Here is a 12797-nt window from a genome sequence, read left to right as displayed (position 1 = left end):
GAACTTGCTCTTAGGAACTGGTCAACGCCAAATATACAGCAAATCTATATTTTACCTTTAGAGTAAGTCGATTTTGAATATCTCTGGCTTCGAGGTCTAGAATTTTTTTTTTGTTTAGAATGTCTTCCATATTTAAGTTTTTGAGTTTTTAAATTTTTTCATTAAAAAAATTAAATTTTCAAGTTTGCACAGAAATTTTTTAAATTTTGCTCTCAAAACGAAAAAGATATTGACTCATTCCAAGCGCCCCTCAACTGGAGAACCAATTTTCATTTTTCATTATTCAAAAAGAATTTGCCCAGCTTTTGAATGTTTATTTTATGAGCTTCATTTTCCATCAAAAGAGTTGCAGATACATTTTTTTCGAAATTGAGTATGTTGACGTTGAAATTTGAAAAATCTAAGTATGGAAATAGACTGATTTGAACAATTTTTCTTTACTTGAAACATAACATGGGCAAAAATTAAGCTATATAAAAAAAAATTATTGCACACAATCACAGCAACTTCACGCTCTAGAATCGGTAATAAAGGTACCTATTTTTAAGCGTTGTGACGTCACGAAAATTCTACTATTTTTCAGTTCATGATTCCTTTAAACCTCACATACTGTCGAAAATTGAAGATCTCTTCAAACTTTTTGAGAGGAATTCAATGCTTTTTTCAGAATGAAAATCGGTTCAGAAGGTTGTGAGTTGCACCCGGGTAAACAAGGCGTTGTAACGTCACGAAAATTGAATTCCTTTTTTTCGGAAACGTGCATGACTTCTTACTTCAACACTATTATAGTATTTCTTCAAAACAAGTTTAACATAACAATGCGCTTCAATAAATGAATTCGATTATCAAGTTTTTAATGAAATTAAGAATCATATTTTTTCGCTTGAACGCGGTTTTTTTAACGTTTTAAACAAAAAAAAAGTTTGCGCTTGTTGAACACTTGATTTGAGAATAAACAAACAATCATAAACATGAAATCCTCATCGATTTTCCGGAACAATATTTGTGAATCATAAAGCAGGTAGTTATCTGTGATTTGAATAAAAATCTTGCAGGTAGTTATCTGAGGTTTGAAAAAAAAATTACAATAAAATCAAGTTCTTCTATATAAGAATGAAAAAACGCGCTAATAGCTTCTATTACTTGCTAATGTTCAAACAAAGTAACTAAGTATCTATAGAATAAATGCAATGAGATTAAAAAAAAACTTTGAACATGGTCAATTTTTGAATAAACATTTTCTTTCGTACAAATTCATAAGACTATAAAGGAAAATAAATTTCTCATAAAATTATTTTCAAAAAGTGTCCACCTCAAAGAATGTTGCTAGAAAATACAAATCGAATCCCGTATTCACATTAAATCCCACGAAGAGATTTTTAACTGAATAACAAAATTAAAATATGAAGGTACTAGCACAGGGTTGCATGCAAAATTAGGGTCAGATTATACTACGAAAAAGGGTCGCGCAACAAACCTTAAGTTTGTATAGAATTGAGGAGAATTTGTTCGGGATGAACAAAAAAACCTTTTCAACAGTTTTTCACCAATAATTTTGGTCCTTATTAACCGATTTTTCTTTCATTTCAGTGTTTTAAAGCTTAAATTACAACGTTATTACATCTGAGGAACGCATTTCGATTGGATTTATAATAAAGCAGTTATTAAGCTTCAAAACAGGTTAACAAGCGTCGATTAAAAATCATTCATGTATTCTATTGTAAATAAAACTTGCTCAGAAAATTTCGTTTTGGAGGCGTTCGGTGTTTTCTTTCGTTTGATTTGCCAAAAAGATTAACAAATCCTAGCAAAATCCGGGCATTTTTTTAATGAAATCCGGGCAACTGAGCCGGGCCAGACTGTTTCTAAATTTTGTATTAAATATCCGAGCAAACCCGGATAAACCTTACTCTAACAAAGTCTTATTATTATGCACTCAAAACATTTGTTTTTCGTTTTTCATACAAAAAAATAAAAAAAAAGTTATTGTTAGAAAAATTTCTTCCCGTAACAGTGCTCAATTTTCAATGTTTGGACGAATTGTTGACCACATTATTCTTCATCACTAAAAAGATTGTTGGCCAGTTTTTTTTTAAATCGACTTTAAGTTTTTAGTTTGCTTTTTTTCAGTGTAGGATTTCCACTTACATTTACCATCAGTTATTACAACCGAAGCTCATATTTCTTCAAAATCAGTACTATCAATTCAAAGAAGCAGTTTTTGAATTGAAGGTTGGAAATCTACACTGAAAAAATGGATTACATGATTTACAAAAAAAATCGTGCACAATTTTTTGTTAGAAAAGCTTTCTTACCTTAAATATGCACAAGTTACAATGTATGGACGACTTGTAGGCCTTGTTCTTACCCGGCTTAGAAAAAAAAATTTCATCAAATTCTGAGATAGCATTTTTAGGGAAATCGAGTTTTAGCTTTTGAAATGCATTTTTCCCAGTGTAGGTATCAAAAAAATCTATTGTTTTATATAAATTTCAAATGTTGTTTTTAAACTCTCTAATGAACCACATTTGGGTAGGAATTGTAATTTTTGAGCTAAATATGTTTAGAAAAATTTTGCCTGAAAAGTTTGGCCATTTTCAAATGTTAGTCTAGATTATTTTTGGGAAAACTTGGGCTTGGATTGGGCTTGGAAGATATGAAGAAAGTTAGTCCTAAAGCTTAGTGCATTTGGAAATGAGACAGTTACGAATGCGTGTATCTCAAAAACTTTTATTTTGATCGAAATACTTTCTATGAAAGAAATAAAGGTAATCTTATGATAATTCATGAAAAAATTTGAAAAAACTTTTTACCAGTTTTTTTGTGCAAAATGTCTACTTTATGCATGGTATCTCCCATCGGCCGGCGCACACTTTTTTCAGTTACCAAATTGATCAGTTTTTCCAACTCAGCCCTTCGTCTAATCTGTTTTTTAGGTGGCTGCATCCCCCTCTTTCAACTTCTGCCAGTTTTTTTGTCCTTTTGAAGGCACTAAGGGCAACTTAGTGGATACAGCTGTTTTAAAATTAACAAAACTCGATTATTATTGAGCCATTTAAAAGCGTATTAAATGGAATTTCTGCTGAAAAAATCTGTCATTTACGAAGTAAAACCATCATGAGATTGAACCTCAATAATAATCGGTTAGTATAGATCATAGGTTGCGAAGCGTAAATATATGCAAGATAACTCTTTTTTGGCTTTCAAAAACAGTGAAAACCAAAGCTTTCGTTTTAAAAATTGTTGTACTTTTCCACAGGAGCAGAATTTTGGCAAATCATTAGGGGAGAGTGATCCCTGGGGATACTTGATTCCTGAGCTATATCTCGAAACTGGAATGTCCTACAAAGATCATATGTTCTAGAAAAATGTGCCAAATGGAGCAAAGCGACAATGCTTTAAGCTCAAATAATTATAACAAAATAATGGTTTGAGTAATTGAACATTGTCTGAAAAAATTTACGAAATGTGACTTCAAGATCATTTTTCATCACTTTAAAATGTTCCTAACGTGGAAAAATTATAACCAAAATATTTGTTCCAATATATCAATCGTTCGAGCGTAATATGAACATCATAATACAATATTTCCAAAGCAATCGAAAACTCTCAACTTTTTTCAGAAAAAGTTTTCTAGAATGATGATTATGGGTTCAATTTATCCCTAGAGTTAAAAACGGCATATTCTTCTTTTGAATTGATCGTGATCATTGCTGATTATGAGATTACTAATATTTATCCAATAACTAATTTTTATCCAACAATTTTCTGGAGAAAAGTACTTATATTATTTATTTTCTCTTAATTATAGAAAATAGCGCCTTTAAATATGCAATGTCATTAGCGTTAAAAAAAAAATTATGGAATTTTCTTCTTCTATCAGTTCTAAATTGTGAAATGAGAACAAACATGACCAAAATTGTCAATTGACATTCTATCTTTGGATTTCGTTTGATTTTTTTTTCCAAGGATTAGGGCTTTCTGGATAAAAGATCAAGTCTCCCTTAACTTCAAAAATGTCGCAATTTTGTTACTCCCACGAAAAAGCTTCTAATTCATGTACGGGTTCAAGTATCGTTTTAATTTTTGGAGCATAGGAACTTGAAGTTACACGCTGGCTGAAAATGTAAAAGAGTGCGAGTTGATAATTTTTTCCAAAAAGATATGGTGAAAATAAGGAAAAGGGATCAAGTATCCCCACTCTCCCTTATATTTTATACAAAACAACCAGGAAATACAAACTTCGATCTGCTAGGGACCTTGCAACGAGCAGGCATGTGAAAGGATTCAAGCGCTGGAATTTATTTGAAATAGGGTTTTTCAAAAGTTTTGTCGTCCAACAGAAATCATCTGTCTCATAGCCTCGGTACCGGCTATACAGCTTACGAGCAAAAACTTGTTGTTTGAGATTAGGTTTGAATGACTTATAACTAGGCAACACTTTCGGGTTATCAGAGAAATTTGTTTTGACCATTTAAGTGATTTACACTAAGTTTTTCGCTTACGAAAAATTAGAAATTCTGGTATGAACCTTGACTTCCTTGATGACCATAAACCGTAATTGCCGATCATATGCATCTCTCCAATGGTTGATTTGAACTTTGTGGACATTTTTAACAGTGTTTGAATACTTTTCCACTACTCTTACACAGTAATTCTTTGAATAATCAACGTTTTTTTTTTTCTTTTTTTCTTGTATTGTAAATATCTCAGAAACGCATACATTTCAAATTTTGAACAAAATAGGTCTGATAGTACTTTCAACAGGCAACAAATTGCTGTCAAAATTCTGAATATACAATAACTAGTAAATGGAATACATATTAGCAAAAGAAAATGTCCCATTTCTAAAAGAACTAAGCTTTATTTCGAGCGTATTCAAATGTTTGAGCCACTACTCGCTTCGGAAAATCGAGATATGCCTGTTTTATCACAAACTTCCCTTTATTTATTTATTTATTTTTTCATAAGACCGAAAAAAAGACCTTATTCCTTTTTTTATCAAAAAATCATCCATTTCATCCTTTTATTTTATCAAAAAAACAGATGCGAAAAATAAATGAAGTTTTAAGCAATTAATTTAAATATTCAATATTCAATATTCAATCATGAAAAATAAGAATTTGAAAAATCTTTTTAAATTCCGTATTTTAGTATAGATTATCAAACTTTAGCGATTTCGATTATCTACAATGCAAGTTTTATGCAATTTTGTTACAGACAAGCTTTTGGGTGAATTTATTTAAATGTGTTAAGATTTTTGACTATTTCCAAATTTTCACTTTGCGGTGTTTCAACTATTGAAACAAAACAGGATTGAAACAAAGAAGGATTTAAAATTTGTTCTGACATGAATCAGAAGAAAGAGACCTACCTTGTGTGATTTCTACCGAAAAATCTAATGGAGACTGTTTGAGCCACCACACGCTTTGGAAAATTGAGTGATCACAGTTTTACCCACAATTATCCAATATTTTTCAAATAATTCAGAAAAAAACGAACATGAAAATTTTGAACATGATTGGACCGATCTTGCGTGATTGATCCCGCCCAGTCATCGAAAGAAGGCTATTTAAGCCACCACATGCTTCGATAAATCGAGATATGGCAGTTATAATTTCTCTCAATTCTCCAATATTTTTCATTTGATGTTTACGACTAACTTTTACAATTACTAGAAGCCCTGTTTTTAGCTAAAGCAACTTTAAGTTGGTTAAAACTATTCAGATATATCTACTCAAATTATTATTTTAACTGTGCTGAAATAGTGTTAGAAAAATAGATTGAGGACTTTAAATGATGAAAAATGAATAGGGTAAATGAACCAAATCTTGGCCCCTAAGGCATGGTTGACTAGATTTCCCATGATTGTAGTCTTCCTGTAATGTGTACCTTCAAAAGTCCTTCGATAAATATGATTGCTTACTAGCCTGAAACGTAGTAAAAATATGTCCTTGCTTGAAAGCGGTTGATAATTTAAGATAAACCTGATCAAACTATTGATTGAAATGCTCCTTGTTGTAGCCCCCGCGCCGAATTTTGGCTCTTTATGAGTTCCTTAAATTGGCCGTCTCTAGGAAAAACTTGCCTCGCTAATACAACAACAGCCCTCACGAATTCATTGAAAATATCTCGGAAGGAAGCACATCAATGTTCTGTATTGTTTCAAAAAGTCGGAAGTACGAAATGTTAAGCAATTTTTATAATTGATATTTGCATGTAGAATTATAATCTTACGTAAAAAAGCTTTACTTGTTTATTTCAGGTTTTGTGTGCAAATAATTTCTATTATAAGTTCCAAACCACCGGCTTTTCAAATTCTAGACCACTGAGCACCGTCGGCCGACGGTACTCTATTTGTGGAATTGCATGCCAAGATTAGGCAAAAAATATGTATATATTTCCTTGAATTCTAGATAGAAAATGTACGTTGTTTGGAGTAAGTTAAAATTTTATATTTTTTGCCATGTTTTGCTGCAACCAACGGTTATTTTTAGTGATTTATCATAAGGAAGTGTGTTGTTAAAATCAATCCGAAGATGGCAGATACACTAACAAAGTAGGTTCATTTAAGATTTTTTCCGAAGATCATAATTTTATTTGCAGTTGGTCATGCAAAAAAAAATTATGACGCAGTCATTTGGATTCAATTGTGGACAAATGCAATGCAGAATGTTGCCATATGCGATTTCCTTTTATGTTTATATTTTTTTTTTTCATTTTTAGGCGTATGTTTGACATGAAAATCACCAAAATACATTTTGGCATGCCAAGATTAGGAGCATGCCAAGTTATGGCTCACTTACCCTATTCGTTAAATATTCATTCAACTTGGAGAATGTTGTTCACCTTATTTTTAAACGAACCTAGAAAAGACCCATGGTTTGTAGTCATGTAACATTATGTAACAAGCTTGCGAATTTTGATTTCTTTTGCCCTAGTCGATTTTTTCTTTGACTTCATCCTTATGTTGCCTGGTTATCACTTATTTTTAATATGGACTGTCTTTGAAAGCTTATGTTAATATACCTAAATTTAGGGCTCGACCAATCAAGGAAATTCTTTCCAGCTAGTTAACGCGAAACATTTTTCATTAAGTTTATTTCGACATTCTCACAATAAATAATCACAATAAATAAACAGTATTCTTAATAAAAAAAAAAGTCCGTTCCAATTTAGTTTAGAAAAGCCTCCTTCTGCTGATTTCTGCCTCTCGAGCATACAAATTTGCATCTCCATAACCGAACATATCAAAGTTCTGATAGATCGATGACAACTGACCGGCCAAATGATCGTTTAACTCCGACAAAGCACAAGCCTTTTCTAGATTTGACGCAGCCTCGATAAGTTTATCCATCACCAGTTGGTACCTCTGATCGTCGGTGAGATGAGATCCGGCCGGATAATTTTCCCCAGAATCTTGGGCCACGACAGAACTTCCAGCCACCAGAAGCAACACTAAGCTGGCACGATTCATAGCTGATGTTTTTCGAAACTCGTACTGCAATCTTCAACTACCGGACTAGTACAAAAGCTAAAACTCTACTGAGGGTTGAGGTAATATAAGTTAATCAACCATTCTAGCCCCACTCAAAATGGGAGGCTCAATCCCTTCTACTGGGAGGGAATAATTTAACGATTACAACATAATGGCCATCCCTTCAGAGGATTTTATTCAAAATACATTGTATCGTTTAACCTTTAAAAGTCCCATAACGTTATTGTATTATTTTTTGAAAGTACCGCAGTTGTTTAAAGGTTTTATAAATCAAAAACATATTCAGATGTTTTGTAAATAACATAATTAAGGAATTTTCGAAAAAATTGTTCAGATGTTCAATTTTTTTCTATTTTATGCTAAAGTTGTATTAAAAATTTAAAAAAATTCAATTCGTATCAATTTATTAAATATATATTGGCCCTCGAAGAGTTAAAATTGCCTAATATCGTAGGAAAACAAAAACCAAACCCCCCTGAAAACTATAAGAGTCTAACTTTCATCGTGAACGAGCATATTAAAAAAAATAAATAATTTTTCCCAAGCAGTCCATTCACAACTTACTCATCCCGTTCCTTTCGCCTTTTAGCTCGAAAAACCTCAACAGATATGAAAGGGATAGTAAAAACGGTGCCACTCGCAAAGACCAGAAGGAACGTTTTTTCGGAACAAAGATCCATCTTCCTTTGTGTGTAATCTGATTTTGGTTGCTGGCAATCCTTCGATCGTAAAAACCAACCATCAACCAATTCTCAGCTCATTAACGGAACCGGGTGGTATCCCAATATTGTCAACCAAAAGTCGACCAGATGGAGGATCAATATTCAAAAATGATGTAAGTAGCCAGTTTGAGTCGATTTTTTTTCCTTGCAATTCATTATCGTTTTTCGAGTCCCATTACGCTTAAATCATCGAACTTATCAGTAAACTGTCATAATTACATTGAAAAAGAAAAAAATTAAAACGCTACTAGACGTATGCCCAAAAATGCTTTCTGTTGAGCGTTATACCATTTAAAACATTTAAAACATTTTTGACATTTTTGCCATTTTTGACATTTTTGTCATTTTTGACATTTTTGACATTTTTGACATTTTTGACATTTTTGACATTCTTGACATTCTTGACATTTTTGACATTTTTGACATTTTTGACATTTTTGACATTTTTGACATTTTTGACATTTTTGACATTTTTGACATTTTTGACATTTTTGACATTTTTGACATTTTTGACATTTTTGACATTTTTGACATTTTTGACATTTTTGACATTTTTGACATTTTTGACATTTTTGACATTTTTGACATTTTTGGCATTTTTGGCATTTTTGGCATTTTTGACATTTTTGACATTTTTGACATTTTTGACATTTTTGACATTTTTGACATTTTTGACATTTTTGACATTTTTGACATTTTTGACATTTTTGACATTTTTGACATTTTTGACATTTTTGACATTTTTGACATTTTTGACATTTTTGACATTTTTGACATTTTTGACATTTTTGACATTTTTGACATTTTTGACATTTTTGACATTTTTGACATTTTTGACATTTTTGACATTTTTGACATTTTTGACATTTTTGACATTTTTGACATTTTTGACATTTTTGACATTTTTGACATTTTTGACATTTTTGACATTTTTGACATTTTTGACATTTTTGGCATTTTTGACATTTTTGACATTTTTGACATTTTTGACATTTTTGACATTTTTGACATTTTTGACATTTTTGACATTTTTGACATTTTTGACATTTTTGGCATTTTTGGCATTTTTGGCATTTTTGACATTTTTGACATTTTTGACATTTTTGACATTTTTGACATTTTTGACATTTTTGACATTTTTGACATTTTTGAAATTTTTGTTATTTTTGACATTTTTGACATTTTTGACATTTTTGACATTTTTGTCATTTTTGACATTTTTGACATTTTTGACATTTTCGACATTTTTGACATTTTTGACATTTTTGACATTTTTGACATTTTTGACATTTTTGACATTTTTGACATTTTTGACATTTTTGACATTTTTGACATTTTTGACATTTTCGACATTTTTGACATTTTTGACATTTTTGACATTTTTGACATTTTTGTCATTTTTGACATTTTTGACATTTTTGACGTTTTTGACGTTTTTGATATTTTTTCCATTTTTTACCTTTTTGACATTTTTGACATTTTTGACATGTCTGACATTTTTGACATTTTTGACATTTTTGACATTTTTGACATTTTTGACATTTTTGACATTTTTGACATTTTTGATATTTTTGACATTTTTGAAATTTTTGACATTTTTGACATTTTTGAAAATTTTGACATTTTTGACATTTTTGACATTTTTGACATTTTCGTCATTTTTGACATTTTTGAAATTTTTGACATTTTTGACATTTTTGACATTTTTGACATTTTTGACATTTTTGACATTTTTGACATTTTTGACATTTTTGACATTTTTGACATTTTTGACATTTTTGACATTTTTGACATTTTTGACATTTTTGACATTTTTGACATTTTTGACATTTTTGACATTTTTGACATTTTTGACATTTTTGACATTTTTGACATTTTTGACATTTTTGACATTTTTGACATTTTTGACATTTTTGACATTTTTGACATTTTTGACATTTTTGACATTTTTGACATTTTTGACATTTTTGACATTTTTGACATTTTTGACATTTTTGACATTTTTGACATTTTTGACATTTTTGACATTTTTGACATTTTTGACATTTTTGACATTTTTGACATTTTTGACATTTTTGACATTTTTGACATTTTTGACATTTTTGACATTTTTGACATTTTTGACATTTTTGACATTTATGAAATTTTTGAAATTTTTGACATTTTTGACATTTTTGACATTTTTGAAAATTTTGAAGTTTTAGGCATTTTAGACATTTTTGACATTTTTGTCATTTTTAACCCTTTCGATCATTTTTTATTTTTTTTGGAAATTTTGACATTTTTGAAGTTTTAAAATATTTGAAATTTTTGACATTTTTGACGTTTTTGACGTTTTTGATATTTTTTCCATTTTTTACCTTTTTGACATTTTTGACATTTTTGACATGTCTGACATTTTTGACATTTTTGACATTTTTGACATTTCTGATATTTTTGACATTTTCAACATTTTTGACATTTTTGTCATTTTTGACATTTTTGTCATTTTTGACATTTTTGACATTTTTGACATTTTTGACATTTTTGACATTTTTGACATTTTTGACATTTTTGACATTTTTGACATTTTTGACATTTTTGACATTTTTGACATTTTTGACATTTTTGACATTTTTGACATTTTTGACATTTTTGACATTTTTGACATTTTTGACATTTTTGACATTTTTGACATTTTTGACATTTTTGACATTTTTGACATTTTTGACATTTTTGACATTTTTGACATTTTTGACATTTTTGACATTTTTGACATTTTTGACATTTTTGACATTTTTGACATTTTTGACATTTTTGACATTTTTGACATTTTTGACATTTTTGATATTTTTGACATTTTTGAAATTTTTGACATTTTTGAAAATTTTGACATTTTTGACATTTTTGACATTTTTGACATTTTCGTCATTTTTGACATTTTTGAAATTTTTGACATTTTTGACATTTTTGACATTTTTGACATTTTTGACATTTTTGACATTTTTGACATTTTTGACATTTTTGACATTTTTGACATTTTTGACATTTTTGACATTTTTGACATTTTTGACATTTTTGACATTTTTGACATTTTTGACATTTTTGACATTTTTGACATTTTTGACATTTTTGACATTTTTGACATTTTTGACATTTTTGACATTTTTGACATTTTTGACATTTTTGACATTTTTGACATTTTTGACATTTTTGACATTTTTGACATTTTTGACATTTTTGACATTTTTGACATTTTTGACATTTTTGACATTTTTGACATTTTTGACATTTTTGACATTTTTGACATTTTTGACATTTTTGACATTTTTGACTTTTTGACATTTTTGACATTTTTTACATTTTTGACATTTTTGACATTTTTGACATTTTTGACATTTTTGACATTTTTGACATTTCTGATATTTTTGACATTTTCAACATTTTTGACATTTTTGTCATTTTTGACATTTTTGTCATTTTTGACATTTTTGACATTTTTGACATTTTTGACATTTTTGACATTTTTGACATTTTTGACATTTTTGACATTTTTGACATTTTTGACATTTTTGACATTTTTGACATTTTTGACATTTTTGACATTTTTGACATTTTTGACATTTTTGACATTTTTGACATTTTTGACATTTTTGTCATTTTTGACATTTTTGACATTTTTGACATTTTTGACATTTTTGACATTTTTGACATTTTTGACATTTTTGACATTTTTGACATTTTTTGACATTTTTGACATTTTTGACATTTTTGACATTTTTGACATTTTTGACATTTTTGACATTTTTGACATTTTTGACATTTTTGACATTTTTGACATTTTTGACATTTTTGACATTTTTGACATTTTTGACATTTTTGACATTTTTGACATTTTTGACATTTTTGACATTTTTGACATTTTTGACATTTTTGACATTTTTGACATTTTTGACATTTTTGACATTTTTGACATTTTTGACATTTTTGACATTTTTGACATTTTTGACATTTTTGACATTTTTGACATTTTTGACATTTTTGACATTTTTGACATTTTTGACATTTTTGACATTTTTGACATTTTTGACATTTTTGACATTTTTGATATTTTTGACATTTTTTGATATTTTTGATATTTTTGACATTTTTTGATATTTTTGACATTTTTGACATTTTTGACATTTTTGACATTTTTGACATTTTTGACATTTTTGACATTTTTGACATTTTTGACATTTTTGATATTTTTGACATTTTTGACATTTTTGACATTTTTGACATTTTTGACATTTTTGACATTTTTGACATTTTTGACATTTTTGACATTTTTGACATTTTTGACATTTTTGACATTTTTGACATTTTTGACATTTTTGACATTTTTGACATTTTTGACATTTTTGACATTTTTGACATTTTTGACATTTTTGACATTTTTGACATTTTTGACATTTTTGACATTTTTGACATTTTTGACATTTTTGACATTTTTGACATTTTTGACATTTTTTGATATTTTTGACATTTTTGACATTTTTTGATATTTTTGACATTTTTGACATTTTTGACATTTTTGACATTTTTGACATTTTTGA

Source organism: Uranotaenia lowii, chromosome 3 (genome assembly GCF_029784155.1).
Source record: "Uranotaenia lowii strain MFRU-FL chromosome 3, ASM2978415v1, whole genome shotgun sequence".
Taxonomy (NCBI): domain Eukaryota; kingdom Metazoa; phylum Arthropoda; class Insecta; order Diptera; family Culicidae; genus Uranotaenia; species Uranotaenia lowii.
Note: the sequence above shows the minus strand (reverse complement) of the source record.